The sequence below is a fragment of the Geotrypetes seraphini genome, chromosome 17, assembly GCF_902459505.1.
Source record: "Geotrypetes seraphini chromosome 17, aGeoSer1.1, whole genome shotgun sequence".
Classification (NCBI taxonomy): Eukaryota; Metazoa; Chordata; class Amphibia; order Gymnophiona; family Dermophiidae; genus Geotrypetes; species Geotrypetes seraphini.
Window position 1 is genome coordinate 30,868,927 of NC_047100.1, and position 24,585 is coordinate 30,893,511.

General features: G+C 42.1%; 1 protein-coding gene and 1 long non-coding RNA gene across 3 annotated transcripts in view; one reads left to right on the top strand and one right to left on the bottom strand.

Annotated features, from left to right (window-relative positions):
* Positions 1 to 18,297, bottom strand: part of LOC117351134 — a 41,490-nt gene extending 23,193 nt beyond the window's left edge. Inside the window, exon 1 of the long non-coding RNA XR_004537339.1 lies at positions 18,215 to 18,297. This is a non-coding gene — a long non-coding RNA (uncharacterized LOC117351134). The remainder of the gene's footprint in view (positions 1 to 18,214) is intronic.
* The window catches only part of RAF1 (Raf-1 proto-oncogene, serine/threonine kinase), a 126,881-nt gene continuing 104,703 nt past the window's right edge, over positions 2,408 to 24,585 (top strand). The window contains exon 1 of one of the 2 annotated variants that reach the window (XM_033925984.1): positions 2,408 to 2,671. The gene's annotated coding sequence lies outside the window, so the exon portion shown is untranslated. The remainder of the gene's footprint in view (positions 2,672 to 24,585) is intronic. The other variant, XM_033925986.1, reaches the window with a different exon arrangement.

A 24,585-nucleotide genomic window follows, 5' to 3' on the forward strand; every position in this document is an offset into this window, starting at 1 on the left:
GGGCGCACCATAGCCCGGTACAGTGGCAGGATGACTTCCTTCGTTCTGGTCGAGATACCCTTCTTAATGATACCTAACATTTGGTTTGCTTTCCTCGAGGCTGTGGCGCACTGTGCCGATGCCTTCAATGTCGTGTCTACCATCACTCCCAGGTCTCTTTCCAGCTTACTGACCCCTAGCGTTGATCCCCCCATTTTGTAAGTGAACATCGGGTTCCTTCTCCCTATATGCATGACCTTGCATTTCCCCACGTTGAAGCTCATTTGCCACTTTTTCGCCCATTCTTCCAGTGTCGTAAGATCCCTTTGGAGATCCTCGCAATCTACCGTGGTTTCAACCTTGCTGAATAGTTTGGTGTCATCTGCGAATTTGATGACCTCACATTTTGTTCCCGCCTCCAGGTCGTCGATGAATATGTTAAACAGGAGCGGTCCCAGCACTGACCCTTGAGGAACCCCGCTCGTGACCCCTTGCCAGTCTGAGTAGTGGCCCTTTACACCAACCCTCTGCTTCCTGTCTGACAGCCAGACTTAGCCAAAAGGAAAGATTTATAAACTATAAAGAGTTTTACCTCATGCAAAATTGTCATTTAAGACATTAACTATTTTTTCTGAGGCCCTCCAAGTACCTACAAATCCAAAATGTGGCCCTGCAGAGGGTTTGAGTTTGAGACCACTGGTATAGATAGAGGATTACTGCACAGGTGCTGGACTGCTGGGCACGATGGACCTCAGGTCTGACCCAGCGGAGGCATTGCTTATGTTCTTATCATTTATATCTGGGTGTTTTTCGAAGATGTCAAGGGAGATGACTAACATATGCAATGTCACCTCAGTAACAACTATAGAAAAATAGACAAATATAATGCAAAATATAGACAGGAGATATAAATTCCCAAAACTGACATATTTTGATCACTAAATTGAAAATAAAATCATTTTTCATACCTTTGTTTTCTGGTGATTTCATGAGTCTTCTGACTGTGCATCCAGTCTTTCTTTCGCATCCAACATTTCTTTCACAATTCAGCCCCATCCTCTTTGGGTCCAGGTCTGTATCTCTTTTCCCTCTGCTTACCTTCCCCAGATCCAATGTCAATTCTCCTTTGTACCTACCACCACCTTTGTTGCAGGTCTCCCTCTCTCTTCCTTCTCTGTTATGATATTCCATCTCTCTGTTCTTCCTCATGGTCTCCCCCCCCCCCCCACCTCTGTCTGCACCTCTCATAGTCCAGCATCTGCCTCCTGTTTTTCCCCTTTGGTTCAGACCTTTCTCTCTGTGTTTCTTCTGCTTACAACCCCCACCCCTTCTCTGCCTCTCTCTCTCTCCTTCCTTGCTCCCTATGTCCCCCTCACTGTCTTTCAGCCTTTGTACCACCCCCTCCCTTGAAGCCAGCCTGCCTGCGTCCAAGCCTGGCCTACCTGCCGTCGATACTTCCTCCCCCGGTCCGCTGCCACTCGCCGCCCGCTGCTGCAGCAAATCTAAGAAAGAAAGGGAAGAGCCAGGTGCATGCAATGACACCAGCCCAAAAGCCTTCCCCCGTCATCAATTCTCACGTCGGAGAGAAGGTCCAGGCCAGCCAAGCAGCGATTGGCTGGCCTGGACCTTCGCTACGTCAGAACTGACATCGGGGGAAAGCTTCTGGGCAGGTGGTGTGCATTCGCTGCACGTCTTGGCCCTTCCCTTCCTGCAGTTGCGGCGGTGATCAGCCTGTGTACCCCCTGACCTACAGGATGGGCAATTTTGGGGGAGGCCAGGGCCCCTGTGGGCCCCCGCTGTTCTGATGCCTATGGGTATGAGGAACCACTGCACCCCAGAGAAATCTAAGCAGAAGACTTAATTAAGCCTTTCTAGGCAGGAAGATCATTTATATTAATAAGTATTGGGAGTTAACATGGTTTTTTCCATGAACAACTTTACTATAACATCTTTTAAAAGTAATTTTGGTGCTGGAGAGGAGGAGAACGGTGTAAATAGTTGGCCATAGTTTGGAGCTGCTTCATTAATTGACTATTTTTCTCTCCAAGGAGTTACCAGTTGGCCCTGGCTGTGGTCGTGAACGAATCCATTCTGGGAGGCAGCTGGGGAGGAGTGTGTGGTGCAGTGGCTGAGGGGAGAAAATGCTAAGAACGGATTGTCCCTTGCAACTACACTGGAAACGTCCATGAAATGCTATGTGCGAGCAGGGGGGACATTTCTCGGCTTTTCCTGGCGTTGCGCGCGCGAACTTTGCTCCCACGACACAAAGCCAACAGTTTTGCCAGAAGTTTCAGTTTCACGGGCTCCTCGCGCGCCTCCTCCGACGTCGCCCCGCCCTCTGGCGCGAGATCGACGGCTCGGCGATCGACCGCCGCGAGAGGCGTCGTCTGACGCGTCGAGCGGCTCGAGCCCGCCGCCATTTTAGGCGGGGACGTCAGGGGGCGGCGCTTGGGCAGCGTTAACTCTTGATTTGTCCGCGCGGAGCCTGGTTACGGCGGCGAAGCCCTTTATTGATGTTTACCCAGCGGCGCACTTGGCCGCGCCGCAGCGCTCGCGCCAGCTGAGAGGCCGAGGCGGGAAGACGCAGCCCGTTGCGAGCGCCCTGTGGAGACGAAACTTCGGCGGCTTCCTCGGGTCCTTCGCGCCTCGGGAGGACGGTGCATGTGACCGGCCCCGCCGTTGCCCTTCTCAGGTAGGAGACGAGGCGAGCAAAGGGGCCCGAGCGGCCGCCCCTACCCCCCCCCACCCCCCGGGCACAACTTGCTCAAACTCTTCTTCCTCTCTCGCCTTTCTTCCCCCCCCCCCTCCGGCCTTAAAGCAGCAAATCTTCCGCTTTGGCAACTCGCTGGAAGCGTCAGCACTTCGCCGAGGGGCCGGACAGCGGCAGGTGGCTCGCAAGCGAGGTAGAGGAGACCGGGGGGTTTCGCCCTTTTAAGAGCAGAAAAGTGAGAGATGGAGTTTACTGAAGAATTCACTCCAGAAGTACAACAGATTTACCAACGGGAGTCGCACTTTGTGGGAAATCGTTCTTGACAGGGCCCGATCTCTTTTTAAGAGTGACAGTTATGTTGTTTAAATCTTCCAGGAAAAATAAGAAACGACAGTAATCCCATACAAAACAGATCTTTCTGATTTAAGAAATAGTTTTAGATCAACATAAAGAATGCCATTGAATGACAACTGCAAGTCACAAGCAGTTTCTTTCAGGAGTTAATGGTGTATTTCTAAAGTTGAGATTAGAAATACTTGCATTTAGTTTCTCATCTGTAAATGATGCTAATTCTACTTCTTGAGGGTTTTTTTTCCCAAAAGTTGCTAAGAATAGTTTGAAATGAAATCTGAAACTGCAATTCAGTTGTCAGAGCGTTTCAAGGTGTTCATCAAGTGATAAGAGACAACAAATCTGGAAAATCTTGTACATTCCCCAAACGTAGGGTCTTATATATTTCGAGGGGCCTTTGGTACACTCAAACAAATGGGGCTGATGCGAGTTTGTCCTGACTTCTACATGGTGAATAAATGTCAGTGTTCTGCATTTTTCGGAGTTGGCACTCTTTTCCAAATGTCCAAGTTTAACATTTTCTCCTAGAGGTATAGATACTATTTCTGTCATTAAGAGAAAAGATGGAAGGACAAACCCAATAGCTTTACTATTTTCTGTGCTACTAATTTCATGCTTCTATTTTGTCTTGGTATTCTTAAATGTTTTAATATGGCAACTTTCAGTTATGCCTTCTATGTGCATTAGCAACTTCTGCTTGTATGCTTTAATTAGACATTTTGTATTTTTAATTAAGTGACTAGAATTTGCTGTATTGTCTTCACTTATTCCAGTGGCGGTATTTTTATTAGTATTTATATTTCACTTATAACTAGGAAGTTTTTCTTTACCCAACGTGTGGTGGACATCTGGAATGCGTAATAGGGCAGAGTACGGTACTGGGGTTCAAGAAAGGATTGAACAATTTTCTGTTGGAAAAGGGGATAATGGGATATAGATAGAGGATTACTGCACAGGTCTTGGACCTGTTGGGCCGCCGTGTGAGCTGGGCACGATGGACCTCAGGTATCGCTTAGCAGAGGCATTGCTTATATTCCCTGTCTGTCCTGATGGACTCATACTCTTATCTAATGTAACTGGGGCCAATAGAGGATTAAGTGACTTGTCCGAGGTCACAAGGAGCAGCATGGGTGTTGAACCCACAACCTACAATTGCTGAGGGTGTAGCTCTAAACACTGCCACATACTCTATGGCAGGGGTAGGGAACTCCGGTCCCCAAAAGCCGTATTCCAGTCGTGTTTTCAGGATTTCCCCAATGAATATGCATTGAAAGTAGTGCATGCAAATAGATCTCATGCATATTCATTGGGGAAATCCTGAAAACACGACTGGAATACGGCTCTCGGGGACCGGAGATCCCTACCCCTGCTCTATGGTATCGTGGCTTAAAGTAATGACGCATTACTACATTACATTAGGGATTTCTATTCCGCCATTACCTTGCAGTTCAAGGCAGATTACAAAAGAATTATCCAAGATGTATTACAACAAGAACTTACAAAAAAAAAAAAAAATTGGTCATTTTCAAAGAGAGTAAGAAATGGGTAAGGTTATTTGTTTGGGGTAGTTCTCTTTAGTGAGGGGTGGAGTTTGAGACTTGCGGTATTATTTCTTTTATTATTGCTGATAGACTTTGTTTTTGGAATTACAAGTGTAAATAATAGTGTTTTTGATGGAGTGATTTTTTTGTTTGTTTGTGTTTTTTTTAAAGTACAAGAGTACAGTCCTTGTTGAAAAGGAGGGTAAAGTCTCTTAATACATTTCACAGTGTTACATTGTAATGGGTTAATGGCCACATAAAGAATATAACTTTAACATTTATAAGTTCTATTATTTCTAGCCTTGAGTACTCAAATGCTTTTGTCTCAGAATCAGGGTGATTGATGGGGGGATAATATGCACACATTTAACACGTTCTAGTAAAGTACAGGAGTTTCCTAATTTTTTTTTTTTTACCTTTAGTCATTGAAGCTGAAAGACAGGATTTTAAAATCAAGCTGAAGCACTGCTACAAGATAACTCTCTGGAATGAGAGAGGGAGATAATGGTGTTCGTACAGTATTGGACTCGATGTCCTATTTCCATAATATATAACCAGCTGGTTTGATTCCCCAGGGAAATTCATGAAAGGACAAAAAAGACCATGCTGATGACTTGATTCAGATAACCTCTTAGTTCTTGAATAAGAATGTATGCAGAAATGTCTGCCAAGTAGTTAGGTCCAAGTGAATGACCTTCTTCACAGAACTTGAGTGGTGTCACTGAGATTGAGTGAAGAAGGTCATTCACTTTCTTAGGGCAAAATGGTACAGGTTTATGATTGTAAGACCTTAAGGGAGAAGAACAATGCCAGTATTAAAGGGCATAGAGGGGGTTGTTTCTTTCTCTCTCCCCCCCCCCCCCCCGAGACTCTCAATTCAATATGAGAATTCTAGTGCTCTAATACTTGGATAACTTTGTACCAGGTACTTTTTATCAAATGCATTTAAAACTTTCCACAGTACAGGACTATAGTAGCTGTTTTGGTTCTGGAGAAAATGGGAAATCATTGCAGGTTGTGATTCTGTTCTTTGGACCCTTTAGAAATAGTAGGTGTTGCATTATGTGAACTTTTAAGACCATCTTCTAGATGGCTTCTTCAGGAGCTTTGGTACATGTATTTTATCGTTTGTAGCATCATGCAACCTTCATTTAACTTTTTTTTTTTTGTATAGAATTTCACGTCCATTATCTCTTAGTTCAGCTGTAGCTGGGTTTGGGTTCTGTGGAAATAGCACATTTCTAATGGCAGAATAGTGAAGTGCTACTAAACTGCCACTAAAGTGTTTAGTTCCAACTAAAAAGCTGAAAACTTAATTTTTTCCCATTTTTAACAGGGGAGGGTGTAGTTTCTGTATGCTGTCATTGCTTCCACCAAAGGGATTAGAATGCATACTATGTAGCACAAATGAGAATCACATTGTAACACAATTCAGCTAGTTTCTAAAGTTCTGCTGTCAGTGTTTTACATTTTAGAATTTCATATTCCCCTTTTTTAAGCTGAGGCATGTTTAAAGCAAATTATGTGCATTTCAGGGCAAACTTGTAATACAGCTTAATGGTAGCCCAAGTTGAGCTCACTTAGCACAGGGGTCCCATTTTATGCAGTGAGAACCTGTGCTAAAAAAGCTTGGATTTTGGTCAAAACTCATCTTTAATGGTAACCTGTTTTGATAACCTCTCCCTCAATATCTATGCTTTTTTGGCAGTTGTCAAAGGGGGTCTGTGAATGAGTGGACTTCAGTGTTAGGTTGTTGCCTCACTTGAAATTCTGTCAAGCTAGTTTGTTCCAGCAGCTGGATATGAAAAGTTGTAAAACCCAAAGATTAGAGGAAGAAATTTACATGTAAATAAAACTCATGTTTTAAAATGAATATGAATTTTTTGCTGTAGTACTATAGAGAGTTAGTTCTTTGATTGTCTTGAATCAGGTTACAGTAGGTACATAGGGGATCCAGCTGTATGACTAGCCAAGCACTGTCTACTGGTGGAAAATGCACCTTTTACTATTTTGGTATTAAATTATAATGGATCCTATTTTCAAATGAGTTCATTTCAGAAAAATGTTCAAGTGGGGCACTAGTCTCTAATGCAGTGTCCCCCAAACTTTCTCGAGCCGCGGCACACTAAAGGTAGTGTGTGGATATCGGTGCGATGACATCACGCGCATGCATGACATCATGTCTGTCCAATGTGTGTCTGAAGTAGAGAGTTGCACAGGGACAGAAATCCCACCCGTCCTCATAAAAAGTAGCAATTCTGACAGGATCATCAATTCCACAGTTTCTTTTGTGTTTGCGCTGCTGTTTTCCTTGTGGAATCTCTTTGGTGGAACCCTTTTTTTGTTTTCTGTTCAGGTAATTAACTTATAAACCCCCTCTTTTACTAAGGCTGACGTGTCCATTATATTATATGGACGAACCCTGCTTCCAAAGCCTTCCATCCCCGTGGGAGTCCTGTTGGCTAGAGGGGGGTCCCCGTGGGAGTCCCGTGGGTTAGGGGGGATTCCCGCGGGACCTCCGCAACCCCGTGCAGACCTCTAGTCTGAAGGCCCTCCAGGCGGGCCCTGAGATGCCAGTGTGTGTGTGTGTGTGGGGGGGGGGGGGGGGTGCCAGAAGGGAAGAGGGCCTGAGAGAAGGATAGGTGCTGGTGCCCACTGATTGCCTACAGGATGTGCCTCTCGCCACAAGGCGCCTCTCCTCCTCCCCAGTGTACCGAGGCACACAGTTGGAGATATACTGCTCTAATGACTAACAAAACAGGCAACTACAAGTTTATTGCCACGGCTTACTTTGCATTTTTCTACAATATTCTCAATAACTGCACATACAATCTGGAATGCCTTGCCAACTCATCGAGTAGAACCAAACCTAGACAAATTTAAAGGAGCCTTAAAATTTTTTTATTGAAAGATGCTTTTGATTATTGATTTCCCATCTCTATTTTCAAAGGTTCCAGCGATTAAGAAACTTTTTCCTTTTTTGCCCTATTTTTCCCATCTATGTTCTCTTTCCTATAATTTATTCTAGTTCTACCCCCTTTCCTTTTGTGCAGTGTATGTGTTTTTAGGTATTTAGTAATATGTTTTTCATATTTGAATGTACTTAGTGATTTTAAATTTGGCCTTCCCTTTATTCTTATTTTCTTCTAAAATGCCTAGTATTTGGATAGGCGTTTAAATTTTAAATAAACGTGGGAACTTGCAAATAAGGGATGCATTTTATCCCTTTAATTCTATAACACCTTTTATAGTTAAATAGCTTATTTTATAAAAGACCATATTGTTTTCATTTTTCATCTTGTATAGAGACGTTTAAATACCTATGTAATATAAATGTTAATGAGTCGAGTCTCTTTCATTTGAAAGGAAGCTCTGCAATGAGAGGGCTCTGGAGTAATCTAAAGAAATACTGTTTTATAGAAAGGGTGGTTGATGCATAGAACAGTCTCCCGGAAGAGATGGTGAAGACAGACTGTCTGAATTCAAGAGGGCCTGGGATAGGCATGTAGGATATCTTGGAGAGAGAAAGAGATAATGGATGGGCCATTTGGCCTTTATCTGCCATCATATTTCTATGTTTTTTTGCCTCATTTGTTTTTGTGACATCCTCTCCACCCCCACCAAATGACTGACAGTGGTCACTACAAGAATACTATCTATCATATCTCCCCCTCTCCCGCCTTTCCTATTCCTTATGACGAAGACCATGCAGCATTTTAGCCTTCCTCTGGACCGACTCCATCCTTTTAATATCTTTTTGAAGGTGCGGCCTCCAGAATTGTACAAAATATTCTAAATGAGGTCTCAGAGTCTTATACAGGGGCATCAATACCTTCTTTTTCCTACCGGCCAAACCTCTCCCTATGCACCCTAGCATCCTTCTAGCTTTCATTGTCACCTTTTCAACCTGTTTGGACACCTTAAGATCATCATATACAATCCCACCCAAGTCCCGCTCTTCTGTCGTACACATAAGCTCTTCACTCCCTAATCTGTACCGTTTCCTCGGGTTTTTGCAGCCCAAATGCATGACCTTGCATTTCTTAGCATTAAATTTTAGCTGCCAAATTTCAGACCATTCTTCAAGCTTTGCTAGGTCTTTCTTCATGTTGTTCACACCATCCGGCTTGTCTACTCTAGTGCAGATTTTCGTATCATCCGCAGAGAGGCAAATCTTATCCTACAAAATCTGCTTGTGAAAGAAACTTTAAAAGTAAATTAGGTCTAGAAATATGGTGTTTTTTCAATCTAGGGTATTAACATTTTTGACAGGGTGCCATTACCCTGTATATAATCTGTATAATTTTCTTGAAATTGATGGTGCACCCTTTTAAAACAATTTTTATATGGGATAAATAGTGGTACTTTATTGGTACTGCATAAACAGTACGATTGTTTGAATAGAGATTTTAGAAAGCATCACTTTAAAATAAAATCTCTATGGACTCTTAATTGCAGTGGCTCTGTAAGCATAACTTAGAAATTCCTTAGTATTGTTGTGGGAGCTGTGTGGTGTGTTTGGGTTTGTTTTTTTAATTTTTAAAAAGTCAGATTCTTGAAGCATTGGGATTTTATGCTTAGCTCAGATGTTGACAATGTGTTTGCATAAGTATGGTTATCTTTATCTCTAATTTTCTAATGTACCAAAAATCAAACCAAAAACTAGTTGAAACCTGCAAAACCTTTGTAGCATTATGTACTTGGTGTGCAAAATTGCGTGCTCAGATTATGGAATATGCACAAATTAATTGGTAAATTAGATGCTGACAGTAACTGATTGGAGTTAATTGACAGCTATGTGCTTAACTGTACTTGGTTGTTATCCTAGAAATTAGCATGCAAAAGCTATAGCACTAAGTACAACGGGGCATGGGCAGGCCAGGTTAAGGGTGTGCCTAGTGCTTACACGTAAAGATTCTAGAATATGGTTTGTTACGCACACGATTGCAACATTTAGCCATAGATATTAGCATCACCCATGTTGCAAGTGGCTGTGACTAAATGCCGGCATGTAAATGCCAACTTACCCTAATATTACATTTGTAATTGCTGATTATAGAATTCACTTTTAGCCTGCAGCTTCCTCGCACCAACATTTTCAGCAACTTGTTTTCAGAATTAACTCCCTTGCTGAGCAAACCCAACTTCATAATGCCCCTTCCCCATCACATCTCTTTGTTTCTTCTTCTCCTCCTCCTGCTGCACCAACTCCTATATCCTCCTTCCTGTTTGAAAACAGCATCATAAGAACATAAGCATTGCCTCTGCTGGGTCAGACCAGAGGTCCATCATGCCCAGCAATCCGCTCACGTGACGGCCAATCAGGTCCAGGACCTGTATAGTATTTTTCTATCTATACTCTTCCATCCCTTTTTCCTTCAGGAATTTATCTAATCCTTTCTTGAACCCCGATATCGTGCTCTGTCCTATCACACCCTCTGGACGCTCATTCCAGAAGAACTATGCCTACTTAAGTTGGAGCATGAGCTGGGGACAAATTTTTCCCCATCCCCATGAGTTCTTTTCCTGCCCCTGCCCCATCCCTGCAAGCTCTGTCCTCATCTGCACAAGCCTCAAACACTTTAAAATCATAAGTGTTTGAAGCTTGTGCGATTAACACAGTGCTTACAGGAATGGGACAGGGACAGCAACAAAACTCACGGGGATGGGGACAAATTTGTCTCCCTTTCATTCTCTACTTTAAGTTCCTCCTCTAACCATTCAGGAGCTTAAGGGCCACACAGGATGCTTCTATCTGTATTGCCAATCTTTGGTGCCAGAGTAGCCTTTCTTGTGCTAGGAGAGAAGGCTTACACATACACAATTTGTGTATGATTATATGGTATTCCCATAAATAGAATAGGCATTTTGACCTAGACATTTGGCACCAAGATGCATGAGATTGGTGGAGTTGTTTTCCTTAAATAGTTCTGTAAGATGTCATAACAATTTTCATAGCAATGAAAAATTGTAGCTCTTTAAAATGCCTATAGGCAGGGTTGGACAACATTATTTGGTTAGCATCTTTTTATCTAGGAGGCAGAGGTTTTTTGTTATAGATTTTTTTTGTCTTTGTTGAGAGCCTTCATTGAAGAGTGACCAAGTGCTATTCTGTGGAGTATTTATTCCCTGCTAGTTGCTCATTTGTTTACAAAAGAACCCAAGAAATAGAATAGAATGGGGTGGGGGTGGGGGGGCTGCAATCCAGTTGGGTTTTCAGGATTTCCCCAATGACTATGCACGAGATCTATTTGCATGCACTGCTTTCATTGTATGCTAATAGATCTCATGCATATTCATTGGGGAAATCCTGAAAACCCGACTTTGACACCCCTGGAATAGAAATTGTAAAGGATTACAATCTCCTGGGTTCTTTTGTAAACAAATGAGCAACTAGCAGGTAATAAATACTCCACAGAATAGCACTTGGTCACTCTTCAATGAAGGCTCTCAGCAAAGTATTCAAAGGCAAGAAAATAACACTCTAAAGATCAGACTTGTCCACGCACTCTTTCAGTGGTCAATTATGAATCCGAAAGCTGGACACTATGGAAACAAGACAGGAAAAAAGATCGATTCTTTTGAGCTTTGGTGCTGGAGAAAGATTTTATGTGTGTTGTGGATCACCAGAAGAACTAACAAATTGCTTCTGCAAGATATAAAACCAGCTATGGGGCTCATTTTCAAAGCACTTAGACTCCATATGGAACTTTGTAAGTCTGTGCTTTGAAAACATGTCTCCATGTCACGCGAAGCCCAAATGGTGAAGTTACGACTGTCTTATTTTGGTCACACCATCAGACTGTTTCATGGAGCAGCTGGTCACGGAACCAACGCGAGGGGATGCCACGCTAGACCTAATCCTCAACGGGCTAGAAGGACCCGCAAAGGAGGTGGTGGTAATAGCACCATTAGGGAACAGTGATCACAACATGATCCAGTACAAATTAAACATGGGAACATCAAAGGTGAAAAGAACCAAAACGACAGCACTCAACTTCAGAAAGGGAAACTACAAGGACATGAGGAAAATGGTAGGAAAAAAGCTCAACAGCAACTCAGGAAGAGCACAAAAGACACCAGAAAGAATGTCATCGAGAGGTCAGGAAGGCAAAGAGAGAATATGAGGAAAGACTGGCAGGAGAAGCAAGAAACTTCAAACCCTTCTTCAGGTATGTGAAAGGGAAACAACCAGCCAGAGAGGAAGTGGGACCACTGGACGACGGAGACAGGAAAGGAGCGATACAGGAGGAAAAAGAGATAGCTGAAAGGTTAAACAAATTCTTCTCGTCAGTCTTCACCAGAGAGGACACATCCAATATCCCAGAACCCGAGGTGATTATAAACGGAGAACACGACGAAAGGCTGGTACAACTAGAGGTAAGCAAAGAGGATGTCCTCAGACAGATAGACAGACTAAAGAGCGACAAATCACCAGGCCCGGACGGCATCCACCCAAGGGTACTAAAAGAACTGAGAAACGAAATAGCAGAGACACTTCGCCAAATATGTAACCTCTCCCTAAAAACTGGGGAGATCCCAGAGGACTGGAAAATAGCAAATGTCACGCCCATCTTTAAGAAGGGATCAAGGGGTGACCCGGGAAACTACAGGCCTGTGAGCTTGACCTCGGTTCCTGGAAAGATGCTGGAAGCAATGGTAAAGGACACAATCTGCGAACACATAGAAAACAATGGACAACTGAAGGCGAGCCAGCATGGCTTCTGCAAGGGAAGGTCGTGCCTCACGAACTTGCTGTACTTCTTTGAGGGAATAAACAGTCAGATGGATAAGGGTGAATCCATAGACATCATTTACCTTGACTTCCAAAAAGCCTTCGACAAGGTACCACACGAACGGCTACTTAAAAAACTGTGGAACCACGGGGTGCAAGGGGATATCTACCGATGGATCAAACACTGGCTAGCGGGCAGGAAACAGAGGGTTGGAGTCAAGGGCCAATACTCAGATTGGCAATGGGTCACGAGCGGAGTTCCGCAGGGGTCGGTGCTGGGACCTCTACTATTCAATATATTTATTAACGATCTGGAAACGGGGACAAAATGTGAGGTTATCAAATTTGCTGATGACACCAAACTCTGCAGCAGGGTTAGAAACACGGAAGACTGTGAAGACCTACAAAAGGACCTAACGAGACTGGAAGACTGGGCAAAAAAGTGGCAAATGAGTTTTAACGTGGAGAAATGCAAGGTCATGCATGTAGGGAAAAAGAACCCGATGTCCAACTACAAAATGGGGGAAACACTGCTAGGGGTGAGTAACTTGGAAAGGGACTTGGGGGTGATGGTCGACTCATCACTGAAACCATCGGCGCAATGTGCGACAGCCTCAAAGAAAGCAAACAGAATGCTGGGCATCATCAAAAAGGGTATCACAACCCGGACGAAGGAAGTCATCATGCCGCTGTATCACGCAATGGTGCGCCCGCACCTGGAGTACTGTGTTCAATACTGGTCGCCGTACCTCAAGAAGGACATGGCGGTACTCGAGGGAGTGCAGAGGAGGGCGACTAAGCTGATAAAAGGTATGGAAAATTTTCCATACGCTGACAGGTTAAAAATGTTGGGGCTGTTCTCCCTGGAGAAGAGGAGACTTAGAGGGGACATGATAGAAACCTTCAAAATCCTTAAGGGCATAGAGAGAGTAAATAAGGACAGATTCTTCAAACTGAGGGGAGCCACAAGCACTAGGGGTCACTCGGAGAAATTGAAAGGGGACAGGTTTAGAACAAATGCTAGAAAATTCTTTTTTACGCAGAGAGTGGTGGACACATGGAACGCGCTTCCGGAGGAAGTGATAGGCCAGAACTCTGTACAGGGGTTCAAGAAGGGTTTGGATAGGTTCCTGGAGGATAAAGGGATAGAGGGGTACAGATAGAACTTGAGGTAGGTTATAAAAGTGGTCAGAAACCACTTCACAGGTCATAGACCTGATGGGCCGCCGCGGGAGCGGACCGCTGGGCGAGATGGACCTCGGTCTGACCCAGTGGAGGCAACTTCTTATGTTCTTATGTTCTTAAGAGAAGGACATGTTTTGGAAGATCAAAGGAACCAAGGAAAGAGGGTGACCTGCAACCAGATGGTTGGACACATTGAAAACAACCATGGGGATGACGCTGATGCTGATGCTGGAGGACTTTACTGAACTAGCAGAGAACCAAGTTCTTTTTCGATCTGTAATTCATCAAGTCACTAGGACTTAAACAGGAGTCAATAGCACCTAACTACATCAAGAAATCACTTCTGGATCTCCCCTCATTCCTAAGCATAAAGGAAGTATAGATGTGCCATTCTTTCTCTTTCCCTCTCCTGGAAGAAGCAAGGAACCGTGGGAATCAGCAACTGAGAGCAAAGCTAGCAGTTCACATTAAATGCCAGGAGCATTTAGCTTTTGCTGCATAGCATCAAAGATTTGTAAAAGCCCACTTAGGAGAGCAAAAAGAAAAAAAAACCCACAACCACCCTCCATCATTCAAGAATAAAGACATATAAAGTGCATATATTTATTCAATTTTCTACAGCGCTCTCTCAGGGGAGCTCAGAACGGTTTCCCTGAATTTATTCAGGTACTCAAGCATTTTCCCCTGTCTGTCCTGGCAGGCTCACAATCTATCTCATGTTCCTGGGGCAAGGGGGTGATTAAATGGCTTGCCCAGGGTCACAAGGAGCAGCGTGGGGCTGAGGCTGTAGCTTTAACCACTGCGCCACACTCTCCCAAATACAAAGAGCAAATTAAAATAATAGCAGCACAAAACAAAAGCAAACACAAAAATTATAACAAAAACCTCTCTACCTCCTAGATAAAGATGCTAACCAAATAATGTTTTCCTAGTGTTAAGTTTAGCAAGACAAAGAACGATATCTAAAGGAATTTTTTTTATCAGAAAATTGAATTGGAACATATAAATGGAAAAGCCAGATTAAGTTCAAGTTCAGTTTGTTTAATATACTGCAAATATAAAACCAAGATTAAAATCTAAGCAGTTTACAATGAAATTGGTTACACTTAAAGGAAAAAACGATAAGGTTAGATTACAATAAAATTTACATAGGGAAAGAGAGGTTAAGAGATTGCAGCAGAAATTCCAGCCTCAGTTGGGGATGCTTAAAGATGCCGATGGAATGATCTAGAAAGCATTAAAAAGAGTGAAAGAATATACAGACAATTTATACCTAAAAGGCAGAGGATAATGTTAGCATTTGCACCTGCTCATGGGCCCTTCCAAAACCTGGACAAACTGCTGGGTTTTGAAAATCCCTCTCTCGCTGGGGGTTGGGGTGCTGTAGAGAGAAGGAGAGCTGCTGGTGACAGACTTGTATCTCGCTACAGCACACAGTTTGCGATTCTTTGCTAGAGAGACATCTAAATACCTACTCTGCATAAACGTGCAAGTTTCTGCTCCTGGTTCCTGCCATGCTCAAGCTGTGTACCAGTCTCTAGTTCTGCTTTTGTGCTGGATTTGTGTCCCAGGTTTTGTTTGGATTTGGGGTTTTGCCTTATTTTTTGTTTCATTGATGTTTTCTTTAGACATTGTGTTGGAAGCTTCCTGAGAGTTCTGCATTTCAACTTACGTTAGCCCTCTCGTGGCTCTGCATTCTGTTTCTTTACTTCTATTGAGGGCTTTTTTTTTTTTTTTCAGTGGTTGCCCATCTCATTAGAGTTTCTCTGACCAATGTGTGCATTTAGCAATCAATAGTAACCCCTTCTGGCATGCAAGGAAGGGAATCCCAACTAGCAAGTGTGAAAGTGATTCCTGCAATGTATTGAACCAAGGTTTCCATCATGGCTGCACACCCATTGTGTCGGAGTTGAGTACAATACTTTTGTATTAAAAAAACCAAGTAATAAATAGATGGAACAAAATCTCTTTAAATTCTTTCCTTCCAATGCAAAAGTCAGTCTGAGCAAAAGCCAAATCTTTCAGTTACATTGCAATGACATTGGTAACCTCATTTAAAGGAGCTATTTTTAATCCATCTTGCTGTTTCATCAGTCTTATTTTATGCAGAATCAAGAAATGTTTGTAGGAAACTAGGGGGGGAAAAAAAGAACTGGGATAGTCATCAATCTTAATCAGTGAGAAATTACTGCATTGTTTACGTTGGCTTAAGAAATATGGCAGGAAGAATCATTCTGCTAGTGTTTTTTTAAACATTTTCAAACAAACTATTGGTCTTGCTGTGTGTTTCTGCAATGGTGGAGCAGGAATTGTGGATAATATCTACGTTTCCCCCCCTCCCTTTTTTGCAAAAGCATATCGCAGTTTTACCTGTTACCACCATGGCGGCCAGTTAGGTCATCAGCTGTACTGTCTCCCTCACCCTATTTTTAAACATTTTTGTTTTCTTTTGCCTTGCCTATAGTTCATTTAATTTTGTCAATCTTCTGTTTTATTGGTTTTATGTTTGGGCTTTGTTCCTTTGGTATGGGACCTTAATTCTTTTTTTTTTTTTTTTAATTTAAAAAATAATTTCTCCGACTCTCCTGTTTGACTGTTGGCTTTGGTCCAACAGTTGAGGGGCCTCCTACCTGCCGCTCGACTGATTCCATGGTGGCGGCTGAGGGAAGTTGGACTATGCCTTCACATCTTCTCCTTCATTGAAGATGGAAAGGGTCTGGGTTCAGCTCCTTTATATCACCGGTGGGAATGCATCATGTCTGAGGAGGTCAGCAGTGAGATCGACGCTGCCGAAATGGCACGGCAGTGTCCAGTGGTAAACTGCGACAGATCGGCTAGACCAGCTGCTTTGCCCTTGCTTCCTAGTGGAGCTGGCCTGGATTTACAGCAGCTGATGGCAGGTTGCTGGCACAGGCTTGGCATTGCACCAGCCCAGGACTCTCAAATACCAAATGTTCAACCAGAACTATCACATCGCTACAGCGATTAGGGGAGAAAGGCCGAGCAGTGCGAACACCGGTGAAGAGGCAGAGTCAATGGTGAACGCAGGCGCTACGGATCAGCAGTGTCCATTACACGCTGGACACACATTGTAAACATGTCGATCTCATTGCCAGGATCGTTCCCACCGCCTAGATTACACAGCAATTACTTTTCAGCAGTTATGTCTGGGCTCAAAGAATTTACCAGCTGGTTCCTCTTTTGCTCCTGGGCATGTCTCCTCTACGAACTTATAACATCAAAACCTATTGTCTGACTGGAATTTATTTAATTTAATATTTTTTATTTTATTTTAATTCAATTTACTCACTGAATACTTGTTGGGTTGTACAGCTTGTCACCGTGCATTGCCGGGCCCAAGCGGGAATGACCACTAGAGCCCAGAGCACATGGTGCTGACCGAGCGGATTATCAGTACTGATTAGAGTTGGTGGATCAAGTAAAACACACCCAGTTTTGCTTCCAACACAAAATTCTTTATTCCAATAGGAACTTCAGCTTTCAAAACCCACAATTGCATTCACAGTTCAACAAAAAGAAAAACTATTATTTTCCCAGTTATAATCCAAAAATGACTTGTCCATAGATTCCAAACTACTTTCAAAATGCTTTCCTGTGGTTTGATACAGTCTCTTGCTGTCAATCACTTCTGGCAGCTTTAGACTGGATCTGGCCTCTGAACTCCTTGAATGCAGAGCTCAGGGCCGAAGGGACCTCCTCCCGCAATGACCGTTGACTGTGGTCCCTCCCAACTAGGACCTACAATCCAGTCTAGGGAGAAAAAACCCCCAAAAGGAAAAAGGTAATGTAATGTAATGTAATTTATTTCTTATATACCGCTACATCCGTTAGGTTCTAAGCGGTTTACAGAAAATATACATTAAGATTAGAAATAAGAAAGGTACTTGGAAAATTCCCTTACTGTCCCGAAGGCTCACAATCTAACTAAAGTACCTGGAGGGTAATAGAGAAGTGAAAAGTAGAGTTAGAGGAAAAATAAAAATAAAATAAACATTTTAACAAGACAGCATTGATCTAAATACTTTGGAAGGTAGAAGAGAGGAGAGAAAGGAATAGAAGCAGAATGGGTCAGCGTCAGTGATGAAATGGAGCAAGTAAGTTTAGGAGGAGCGATTGACGTTTCCAGAAAGGGCTTCTTCAGGGAAGAGACTTGGCCGACAGTCCCAGGATGCCTATGTCTCCTCCCCTGCGATGTTCTCCCATCCATGTATTCCCTCCCAGACACACTGCCTGTGCCCCAGCCGCTCCAAGGAGGCTGCCCCAGATGAGGTCCACGGTGAATGCAGGATTCTCTCCTTTGCGGGTCTCCAAAGTACTGCCAAGGCTGGGCAGTACTAATTGCCCCAGCCTAGAAACTCTGGGGTTCTTGCCCAAAAGCAATGCAAAGAACCCTCATAAGCTGCTAGGGCTTTCAGTAACCTTTCTTTTGCCTTAAGGTTACAGAGGCAGCCAGCCCCTTAACTAGCACAACCAAAATCAGAAAGACCATTTAACTTCTCAGTGTTGCTGTTTGTCCCAGTCTCAGCCTAACTTCACTTAAACCCCATTATTGGTTTCCATATCCCATTGGTCAGAATCAACATTTCCCTCTTTAAAGTCCATGGTCTCTTCATGGTCTAAAAAGTCTTCATTATCTGAAGCTTCCCTCCTGAATTAATCTAACATTTCAGCTTTCATAAAGTTAGATCTGACCTGGGTGTTAGGCTGAGGTATGCTGCTGCATGTCCTTGGAACTGGTCTCCTGTCTGTTTCCTCTCCAGTGTGGGTTGGTTCAGTGGCTGCCTCCCCTCTGAGCACTGCTGCTGGTCCCTATAAGCCCCAGGATAATGAGCAACAGGTGTGACTTGTTCCTGACTAAATTGAGGACTGGAATTTTCCTAGTGTTGCCTGGAATTGTGTCCCCCATCAATGTTAGGAGATGTGTGGTGCATCCTCCCCCTAGGAACAATATCCTGAGTACCTTTAGTTCCCCTTACCCATTGTTCTCCCTTCTCTAATTCTGGCGAAAACAAATAGCTACTTCCTTACTCTTCACTGAACCTTCCTTGCCTGGCTGTAGTTCTGGGCTGAGGTGTTGGTGTGGGTAGTGTTTTATCTCTTTGGGAGAATAGTTTCCCCTGCCTAGCCCTAGGCGTAGGCGTCCTTCCACCACCCAGTTCAGTCGCAGTGCCTACCCTGTGACAATATCTTGTCTCTATCTCTATCTTTATCTTTTCTATCTGAATATGTTTAATGGATTTCCTTTCAGTATTCAATTGTTATATTGTAACATAGTAACATAGTAGATGACGGCAGATAAAGACCCGAATGGTCCATCCAATCTGCCCAACCTGATTCAATTTAAATTTTTTTTTTTTTTTTTTTTTCTTCTTAGCTATTTCTGGGCAAGAATCCAAAGCTTTACCCGGTACTGTGCTTGGGTTCCAACTGCTTAGGTCAGTAAAATGCGGGAGCGGTATATCAAAAATCTTAATAAACAAACATTATGAGGAAGTAATTAGCTACTTCAGCATTATTTTTTTTATGTGTAGTAAACTAATGTAACTTTGAATTTAATTCAAAGCTGCTTATTTCCATGGTTTTAATTCTTCCTGTGTACTTATGTACGTACATAAGTACACAGGATGTATAAAAATGTGCTAGAGTTAATGTTGCTGACATGATAGTGAATCTAAATTGGAAAGGGTTTTTCTTAGGCTTGCATTTTTCAGTTTTGGTTCTGCTTTTACCAATTCTATTTATCTATGTAGCATTTAATAGTACATCATACCAAATATATTTTTGTAGAAATTTTTACTGACCAAGAATTAACATATTTGAAAAGTTGTACTGTGTCAGAATCCCAAGCTGCAATATATCTACAATTATGTAATCAGAACAGATGATCTGATCATTTCTTGTTTTGTAATGTGGTGTTTGTATCCCTGATGTTTTTCCTTTACATCTGTGCTTTCTCCCTTTTTTGAAGCCCCAAACTTATTTTATGTTTAAAAAGTTGGTTTAAACAGCTACATCAATACCTTTTGGCAGCCTTAAAATCATGATAGTGCATCAGCAATCTTTTATCTAGGCTTTGGTGTTTTTTGAAATACTTTTGACTCTTCAGCAGTGAATATGTAGCTTGTGAGTTTTTTGTTTGTTTTTTTATATGGAATATGGATCAGATTTCTACTTGGGTAAAACTGTAAAAGTCTTTCTATAAAACTGACAAGCAATAAGTAATAGGCAGTCAAAGTGTAGAGTATTTACATATTACTGGTAATATTTTATGAAAAATCTGATTTTCTTTTTGGTATTTTGTTGGTGGTGCTCTGTTATGGTGTCTGTAATGTGCATTACAGTTTGTTCTTTTTCTCATCTGACAGCATGACCATCACACTAAAAACAAAGGAACAATGATACTATCTACTCCAATTTATTTATTTCTATTTAACTTGCCAAATCAGCTCAAAGTAAACAGATATAAAAGTTGATCATATCTTGTTTCCACAGTAGGCCTTGAAAATGTCTGCTGCCCATTCCTGCTGTTTCAGCAGATTGAAATTTCTCCTGTAATCTTCATGTAATACTTCTGTCCCCCAGTTTGATTAACCCCCCCACTCATTTATAATGTAACATAGTAACATTGTAAATGACAGCAGATAAAGACCTGACTGCCATTAGTTATACCCATTAGAAATACATGATTAAATTAACTTAGGAAAAGTTATTTCTGGGTCATAGACTGTAAAGTCCACCTGGTATTGTCCTAGGTTCCAAATGTTGAAGTCGCTATCCAAGCTCACTCCAGCCTATCCAACCATCCTGTTTGAAGGATATCTACCATAAAGTCTGGCCAGTAACATTTTTACTGACTCAGAAACATCCAGTTTAGATAATCCTGGATAAGTCCCTCACATTATCTGCCAATGCTGATAAATATTAAATTTTCAGAAGTGTTCAAGCAGAGTTGCTCAAATAACCAGGAATGTAACCATTCCTGCTATTTCCTCATTTTTGATTCTTTGCTTTGTGCCTGTGGAACAGATACAAACCCGTTCTTTTAACAAAATCTGTTTGCAAATGTGCTAAAAATTTGCTCAGCCTTTTCTACTATTGCAGTCTCTAGCAAAATGAGCTTCTGGAAGAAGGTCTTTTTAGATTTTCATCCCTTCTCTATTATGACACTTATAGTCCTCCTCCTTCAAATTAAAGCTGGAAATATTTTAGTCATCTCTATTTAAGGAAAATTTAAATATCTAAGCAAGCAGTAGAGGATAGATAACTTTTCAGCACCACTTCATATTTTATCAGCCTAAACAACTTCCTAAATTTTGAGCATTATTTTTGCCACTGTAGCTGAAAAGTGTTTTATTTTGCAAAGTGCCAATCTGCAGAATCGTAATGCTATGTTTTGACATTATTTCAGATCATTGATTGAACCATGTCAACGAAAAGGGTGGAAATTTTCAAGTTTGGAACTCTAAGCCATAATGAAATTCCTATTCCTGTGGAAGAAAACTCCATGAATGTATGATGCAGACATTGAGTGACAAATGCCCATCATACTCCAAAGATGCAGCAAGGTCGGGAAGGCCTCAAACAGGTATCAACTCCTGAAATTGTTGACAATATCCATGACCTGATTTTGGCAGGTCAGCGAATTTTGGCAAAAAATTGCTCAGATGCTACAAATGTTCAGGAAACATGTTGGATTCATAATTCACAAGTAGCTGGGTATGCAGAAGCTGTCAACCAAGTAGATGCCCAAATGTTTGAATGCTGATGAGAAACAACGTTGAATGGATACTTCCAAGTTTATTTTGCAGCATTTTCAGTGAACTGGTGCCAACTTTTTGGACGACTAATTATTGTTGATGAAACGTGGTTACACCAATATGATCCAGAGACAAAATAATAGTACATGCAGTGATGGCACTCAGATACTCCAAAGCCAGGGAAATTCAAGACCCAAAAGTCAGCAGGAAAGGTCATGGCCACACTGTTTTGGGATCAGGAAGGTGTTGTCATGACTAACTTCCAAGGAGTCAGTTAATGTGCCATACAACTGTAACTTGCTATTCTGATTAAAGGAGGCATTGAAAGAAAAGGAGAGGGAAGCTATGGAAAGGATTTTTTTGCAAGACAATGCACCTGCTCACAAGGCTGGCAAAATGATGGATGTTTTGATGCAGTTGGGATTTCAGTGCATAGACCATCCACCCTACTCACTAGATCTTGTTCCATCTGACTATTTTCTGTTTCCAATTTGACAATTTGAGTGATTCAGAGATGAATGGAGCAGTATTTCAGTGACCAGACATCAGAGTATTTTTTGGAAGGGTTACATAAACTTCAGACACGATATGCCAAATGTGGTGAACTTAGGGGTGAATATCTGGAATAACTTGTAAGATTCATGGCTCCACATCATTCCCTTCTTGGTTGGGCTGAGAATTTTTTAACACGCCCTAGTAATATCCATGTTAGTCATGAGATGGATTCAGTGGAGGCATCCTGGAGGGAATCCAAATTTCTAGATATTCTAGACTTCAGAACACATTTTTGTTTTTTATAATGATACTAATGGTTTAAGAAGATCTGCTATTCTGTGGTTGGGAAGATGATGGTGGTCAACATAAAAATCAAAGCAAAACATGGAATATTGCAGTCATTTATATTTGAAAGCTAGATCTCTAAGAGCAGATGTATAAAATTAATTAATTTAGCAAAATGGTTCCCTTATCAAAATCTATTAAAGAAATAGGGCATAGGTTGAAGAAGCTGCTTTGTACACAGATGAGCACAAAAAGTTGTTTGTATATTCTTTCAGAATGTTTTGACGATATATTATGTATGTACCGAGCTCATTGGGGAGGAAGGGATATAAAATGAATTAAATATTTAATCCTTAAATGCTTTGTAAAAAATTATCGCTTTATTGAGGCACAGTAGGGTCAAGCCCCCCCTCCCTCTGGGGTGAGGGAGGATACCTCAGGCAACTATTTATTCTAGTTCATTTGTGGGTATGAACACAGCTATAGGAGTTCATGTTTGGGCTTACTGACTACTGATTTAGTATCAATAAGACTCGGCCGGGTTCTCAAAATTTGCTGGTAATATCTGGCGAGGCTATGTAGTGGCCATAGTGGGAGTGATTTTTTATTTTACGGGCGATTCTCAGTATAATAGTATGCAAATTATATGTATGTTATTTGTGCAGAGAATTGCCAGTAAAGAGGTGGGAGGAACTGTGCCTGACGCTTGTTCAGAAGAGCAGTCGTTAAGCACAGCTCATACCTTCTGTCCTGATCAACCGAGACACAGGTCTCCCCGAGTCCTGCCAGCAGGGAAAGCAGCAGATGGAAGTGTTCCCCCACCCCTTTTATAAGATCGGCAGGAGGGATGCCAAGTGTATTAAAATTTTCTATCCCGCTCCAAGGGTCATAGCCTTCTGGGTGGATTACAGTCTAAAAAGCCAAACAATTACATAGATCTATATAAATAAACTATCTAAATTTAAAATTACAAACCAATGGTCAAAAAAACAACAAATCAAAAAAATATTCTGATATCTAATGTCTCCAGAGTTCTCTCCATACCAGACCCCCATTAACCATTCTCGTATGCATTGGGGGGATAAAATAAATGTTTTTAGATCTGTTTAAATGTTATCTAAATTCCCTACCGTGGACTGGAAAGGATTCTTGGGTCCTCATTTCTGCTTTCCAATCTTGTAAAAAAAAGAAAATGAGCAGGGCCAGTTTTGACACCACAGTTTAGGTCAGGGGTGACAAACTCAGTCACATTAAGGGGCCGAAATCCACAACACAGGCTGTCGCGGGCCAGACCCTGCCCCCACAACAGTATTAATTGTAACACCAGTTTTTTCCATTCAGTTTTCAAATATACACACACACTATAATCTTATTAACAACATATAATGGTTAACCACAAAATTCAACTGCACAAAACACGCTGTATGCTTCTCAACATTCATTCCTATCAGACCACAGAAAACCCCTATGCAAATATGGGACCAAAAACTAAAAGTACTAATATATAGAAAGGAAACCCTAAGATTCAAGACTCTGCATCCAGTACAACCCCCAGAGAAAAAGAAACAAATGCATTTCTTCCTGAACAGTGCAAAATTGACACAATCCAATCACTAAATTCAAAAATAAAATCATCCCCGCCTTTGTCTCCTCCCTCCCTTCATGCTGTGCCTCCCTCTGGCGGGTGTCTTACCTTCTGGTCGGCTCCTGCCTGGCCGTTTTATGCAGCTCATGGTGCAATGCGGCATTTTCATTGCCGCCCCCAGTGTTATCTTCTGGCTGGCTCTTTCCTCCTCCTCACTGCCGCAGTGTGCACAAAGCCGCGGACGACGACGATGACTACTCGCACGTCCCATGCCTCATCTGGAAGCATTCCCTGTGATGTTGTGACATCAGAGAGAAGGCTTCCGATTGAGGCGCAGGAGCTGCAGCAGTGAGGAGGGAGCCGGCCAGAAGATAACACTGTCCTCATGTTCCTTCTTTTGAACATTCCTAGGTTTTCATTTATAGGCCTTACATTTATCTGTATATATTTTGTTATTCTCCTTGGGTAGGAAGGAGAGAAGAAATTGTACATGCCTGATCTGTCACCAGAATTCTTTTTTCAATCTATTCCTTGCTTGCAAAATGTTCATACAGGTTTTACAGACTACATGTATCTATAGAGTTTTGAGCACAACTAGGCCCTGATGTTCTTGCTTTCACAGTAGCTGAAATGGCTAAGAATGCCTGTTGATTAGTAAGCCAGATTTGAATAGCATAAAACCAAGTAGTACAGAAGTATTTATCTTTACTAACTACTTCTTAGACACATATAGCATTGTACACTTTATACGCAGGTACTTCCTCTGTCCCTAGTGGGCTCACAATCTAAGGCTTTTTTTTAAATATACTTGGGGCAAAGGAGGGTTAAATGACCTACCTAGGGTCAGGAGGAGCTGCAATGGACTTAAACTTGGTTCCCCAGGGCCTGTCTCACTGCACTAAGCATTAGGTGGCTACTCCCAAATTTTCTTGCATATTTTA